The following is a 6254-nucleotide window of genomic DNA, read 5'->3' as shown; positions in this document are numbered from 1 at the left end:
ATTTAAACTACACATTTCCTTTCTGATTCAAAATACTGTTGCATATTTATAAAGGGAAAACAGTAAAGACAAATTTTTATGAAGCCTATCTTCTAAATGTCTGTTTTTAAATTTACTATAAATAATAGAGAAAATATCTTAATTATTTCTACATTTAATAATTAGCTACCCTAGGACTTAGGTTGATGGGACAAAATAAAAAGTACCAAGATGATGACATGTTCCATTATTTGCTATGTTCTGACAATAAAGCATACTACTACCAGCAAGAGTAGCTTATAGCTTAAGCTATATATTCCGTAAAAGAACATGCACTTGTATTTTTAAGTTAATCAGAAGACAGAAAGTCCACCTATTTTCTACTTTACTATAAATATAACAGTTCAATCCTTTGGTATATAAACCAATTAGATGAATATATGGGAAGAATTAACTATTCCTAATATTTTTAAATATACATTTCTCCTTTGAACTATTCTTCTTCCATTTAAATCACACATGAGCTAAAATATCCTGTTATATGCAGAACACAAAAATCTTTTAAACAAATAAAGACCAAAAAAGAAGTTCTATGAGCCTTTCATTTGTAATCAAAACAAAGAGAATGAAGTCATGAAGCAGCTTAGGCAAATCACAGAAACCATGATGCTGCAAGGCACAAACAGCAAGGACATGTTGGAGGTCCATTTTGCTTCTTAAATTTTTAAAACTGTATTCTCCTTAAAACACAACATAGGGTTCAAGAACAAAAATTAAAACATGTAAGACACAGCAGTAAGTAAAATAAAAAATAACCAAAAATAATCAAACCAAAACAAAACAGAAAACCAATATGCAGAAATGTATTTTAAATTAAGCCCTCAGGGTTACAAACTAAGATTACCAAGCTAAAGTAGAAATTTATATAGAAAACCGACAGTGATTCCTCTACCGAGCCTTAAAAATAAACACGCACTAAGTAAGCTATCTCTAGAGGTTTTGGGTTTTTTTGTTTTTTGTTTTTTGTTTTTTTGGTTTGGCAGCTATATAGAGGGGCAGGCTTTTCGGTAATCAGAAAGTCTATCAGTGTTCTGTATGAAGATTAGCAGCATAAACACAACTGTTCCAATGAGAACAGAGGATGTTCATTTCATTTAAGGTCTTTCATGTAGAATTTATATTATACTAGGCCAATGTTATTTTAGAAGAAAAAAGAAATACTCCTAAAATTTTTCAACTTCCACTTCTGCACAAAAGTTTCTTTCTCTAGTTCTTTTTTGAAGAGAAAATGACTTCAACCTTGGATTTAAAAATCTGTGTCAGGGCCGGGCGTGGTGGCTCACGCCTGTAATCCTAGCACTCTGGGAGGCCGAGGCGGGTGGATCGTTTGACCTTAGGAGTTCGAGACCAGCCTGAGCAAGAGCTCTACTAAAAATAGTAAATAAACAAACATAAATAAATAAATAAACATAAATAACATAAATAAATAAATAAAAATCCATGTCACAGATTTCTTATCCTAAATAGTCTCATTCCCATGGCATAAATGTATCAAAATGACCCACTAAATACTACATGGTGCTCTCCAGCCTTTAGCTTTGATGAAACTAAAACCCACTACTCTGAGTGCATGTGCAGGACTTCTTTTTTTTTTTTTTTTGAGACAGAGTCTCACTGTGTTGCCCGGGCTAGAGTGCCATGGCGTCATCCTAGCTCACAGCAACCTCAAACTCCTGGGCTCAAGCGATCCTCCTGCCTCAGCCTCCCAAGTAGCTGGGACTACAGGCCTGCGCCACCACGCCCGGCTAATTTTTTCTATTTTTAGTTGTCTGGCTAATTTCTTTTAATTTTTAGTAGAGACGGGGTCTCGCTCTTGCTGAGGTGGGTCTGGAACTGCTGACCTCAAGCTATCCTCCTGCCTCAGCCTCTCAGAGTGGTGGGATTACAGGCATGAGCCACCACGCCCGGCCACTCCAGGTCTTTTTAAACGCATGTAATCCCTACCTACCTAAAGGGAATATGAGGAGGAATGATGGATGCATTTGGTAGGTCTAGAAAAGCTGTGGGAGGAAGAATGGGTGGGAAGTTTTGGAAGACACTTGGGAGGCTAGCACAAGGTGATCTTTTTGTCCCCAAATTCAGTTTATTCCTAATAATGTATTGAGTTTACAATTAACTTCATTTCGTGCACATTGTTTTCAGAAACAAAAGTTTTAAATGCTTCGTTAATTGTAAATTACAACCCAAGTATGGGCAAGGAGCAAGGTTGAATTCAGGCTTTGTGGAGTTGAAGTTTATTCAATTTGGGGGTCCTCTTTAAGAAAAAGAATCCAAAATTACAAATACAATATTAGATACAAAAGTGAATCTTTTATAATGAGAAAAGAACAGGCTGGGCGTGGCGGTTCACTCCTGTAATCCTAGCACTTTGGGAGGCCAAAGCAAGAGGATCACTTGAGGTCAGGAGTTCGAGAAAAGAAATCACAAATTGCAAATTTTTAAAAATTAGCTCACAGATACCACAGAACGCTATTTTTATTAATTAACTGCTTGATACACCTCTAAAATACTTTGTATCCTTCATTTTTGGCTGCATTATCTTTGATCACGTCTTCTTATGACAACAATGTACCAAGTAACTTCATTTACTGATACCCTAACTTCTTTCTCTCACATGCCACATCTAATTCACCAAGTTCTGCAGACTCTGCCTTGAAAATCAGTCCAGAATCCGACCATTTACTGCCTCTGTTGGTATAAGCCACAGTCAATCGGTGACTGTGAGTGCCCTATTTATACCCTTGCCTTCCCACAATCCATTAATACAGTAGCAGTGGGTTCCTGTTAAAACCTTAGTGAGATCCTATCCATTCTCCAATGGATTCCTATCTCAGAGTGAAAGCCAAAATCCTTACATTGGCCTATAGAACTCCTCCCAGTAGAACCTCATGTCCTACTCTCTCTGTCACCCTTCTACTTAAGGCACACTGGCCTCTTCACCTTCCTCAGACCTGCACATGGGCTCTGGGCCTTTGTGCTTGCTGATCCCTCTGCTCAGAATGCTCTTCCCCCAGATACCTGCATGATTCACCCTTTCACGGCCTTTACATCTTTATTCAAATGTCACTTTCTCTATGAGACTTCTCTGACACTATATTTTAAATTGGAACACTACCATCATCCTTGTACTTTCCACCTCAGTTCCTCCCTTAATTTTTCTCTTTTTATCACAAGTTGCTTGTAAATTTGTTTATTGTCTCCCTCCCCCTGACCAAACGTAAACTCTATTAGGGCATGGATGTTTGATTTGTTTATGGATGTATTTCACTACCAGAACAGAGCCTGGAACATTGTAGGTGCCCAATAATTGTTTGTTGAATGAAAGGATAAAATGCTTATTTACTTTGAGAAAAATTGGTCATTTTAATTTGCTTTTGCTGATCTGAAACTATGCAAGCAAGTCCACTAGGGGGACCCCGTGAGTAACCAATGTGGCATCCTCAGAGAAGTTACTCCTAAAGCACGTACATACACATACACCCACACCTCGCAGCACTGAATGACAGGGATATGTTCTGAGAAATGCCTTGTTAGGCAATTTCCTTGATGTTCGAACATCATAAAGTGTACGTATACACACCTAGGCTATGTGTTATAGCCTGTTGCTCCTAGGCTACAAACTTGCACAGCATGTTATTGTACTGAATATGCAAGCAGTTGTAACACAGTGGTATTTGTGTATCTAAACAATCTAAACATAGAAAAGGTATAGTTAAAAGTATATAATCTTGGGCCGGGCGCGGTGGCTCACGCCTGTAATCCTAGCACTCTGGGAGGCTAAGGCGGGTGGATTGTTTGAGCTCAGGAGTTCGAAACCAGCCTGAGCAAGAGTGAGACCCCCATCTCTACTAAAAATAGAAAGAAATATCGGACAACTGAAAATATATAGAAAAAATTAGCCGGGCATGGTGGCGCATGTCTGTAATCCCAGCTACTTGGGAGGCTGAGGCAGAAGGATTTGCTTGAGCCCAGGAGTTTGAGGTTGCTGTGAGCTAGGATGACGCCACAGCACTCTAGCCTGGGCAACACAGATTCTGTTTCAAAAAAAAAAAAAAAAGACGTGATGGGCTGGGCATGGTGGCTCATGCCTGTAATCCTAGCACTCTGGGAGGCCAAGGTGGGAGGATCGCTTGAGGTCAGGAGTTCAAGACCAGCCTCAGCAAGAGCGAGACCCCATCTCTACTAAAAATAGAAAAAAATTAGCCAGTCAACTAAAAATAGAAACAAAAAATTAGCGGGTGTAGTGGCTTACTCCTCGGGAGGCTGAGGCAGGAGGATCACTTGAGCCCAGGAGTTCGAGGTTGCTGTGAACTAGGCTGACGTCACGGCACTCACTCTAGCCGAGGCAACAAAGTGAGACTCTGTCAAAAAGAAATAAAAAAATAAGCCCTCCTGGTTTATATATCTGAAGTAAAGTGTCTGGATTTTATTTCTGTTGATGTTCTCTATCATACTTAAGGCGATTTCTTATTCTATACATGAGAGTTGAGCCTCTAAAAGCAATGTATAGTTGGTGGGATTATAAAATGGTACAGTCTCTACGGAAAACAGTATGGCGGTTCCTCAGAAAAATTAATAGAATTACCATATGATCCAGTAATCCCCTTCTGGGTATATATCCGCAAGAGTTGAAAGTAGGGTCTCAAAGAGATATTTGCACACCCATGTTCATAGCAGCACTATTCACAACAGCTAAGGGATGGAAGCAACCCAAATGCCCACTGACGGATGAATGGACAAACAAAATGTGTGATGTATGCATACAGTGGAATACTACACAGACTTAAAAAGGAAGGAAATTCTGACACATGCTACAAAATGGATGAATCTGGAGGACGTTATGCTAAGTAAAATAAGCCATTCACAAAAGGACAAATACTGTATGATTCCACTTATGTAAGGTCGCTAATTTAGTCAAATTCATAGATATAGAAAGTAGAATGGTGGTTACAAGGGGCTGCGGAAGGGAACAAGGGAGAATTGTTTCATGAGTATAGAGTTTCAGTTCTGTAACCTGAAAGGTTCTAAAGATCTGTTTCACAACAATGTAAATATACTTAACACTGCTAAACTGTATACTTAAACATGATTAAGATGGCAAATTTTATGATAGATGTTTTTGCTACAATAAAATAAATAAAAATTTTAAAAATCTATAGCTCCTCATTAGTATAGTGGTGAGTAAAAAAATGTTATAGCAATCTAGTCAACATTGTAATGAAAGCATGGGTCACTTTTTGCCTCCTTGACCCTGCCTAGAAGTTAATAGAGTCTTTTTCATAGTTTTCTCCAAAATTTCACTAGCAAAAAGCCTTTGGAGTAAATTCACATTTTTAAGATATGCAGTAAATATTGCTATCTTTAGAGCAAATCATTTTCAGTTTCCTGGGTATATATTACCCTCAGTTTACCCACAAGCATCTTTTCTATATAGTCACTATTATTGTTCATATTGTTTTCCCAAGAAATCATATCATTTAGCAACATCCAAGATCTCTTGCTTGCTTTGTAGAGACTGCATCTTGAACAAAATGTGAGTGTTTTAGGAACACCTTACAGAAATACATACTATAAAATTATAACCATGGTTTAAAATTGTAGCCCTAGGAATATACATGAGACAGATGGAACATTTCCTCCATCCTTACCACAATCAGCTTTGTATTCACTAAGACCACATTTGCAGTGTACTCCGGTTATCTGTTGGTACATAACGAACTATCCCAAAACTCAGTGGCTTAAAACAACAACCCCTATAGCATATCTCACACGTTTTGAGTCAGGAATTTGGGGAGGGCTTAGCTGGGTGATTTCTCTGTTCCGTATGGCATCAACCAGAGTCAGTTAGTAGTATTGTAGCTTGACGCTAGGCTAGTGTGGGAGGTCCGACACAGCCTTACTCAGGTGCCTGGCATTGAAAGGCTGGACTTAGCCGACTCTCTCCATGTAGCTTTGGAGCCTTTCCACGTGGTCTCTCTATTAGGGTGGTTGACCTTCTTATATGGCAGCTCAGGGCTCCATAGAGACGGGTTGTAGAAGCTGCCATTCTGGAAACTGGCACAGCATCATTTCCATCCTAGTCTATTGGTCAAAGTAATCATAGAATTCACCTAGGTTCACGGAAGGCAACGTAGACCCCGCCTTGTGATGGGACGAATGTCAAAGAATTTGAGGCCATCTTTAATGCACTGGAGTATTTTCTTTACATTCTGTAT

The sequence above is a fragment of the Propithecus coquereli genome, unplaced genomic scaffold, assembly GCF_000956105.1.
Source record: "Propithecus coquereli isolate 6110/MARCELLA unplaced genomic scaffold, Pcoq_1.0 Scaffold239, whole genome shotgun sequence".
NCBI lineage: Eukaryota > Metazoa > Chordata > Mammalia > Primates > Indriidae > Propithecus > Propithecus coquereli.
This window is presented reverse-complemented; position numbering follows the sequence as displayed.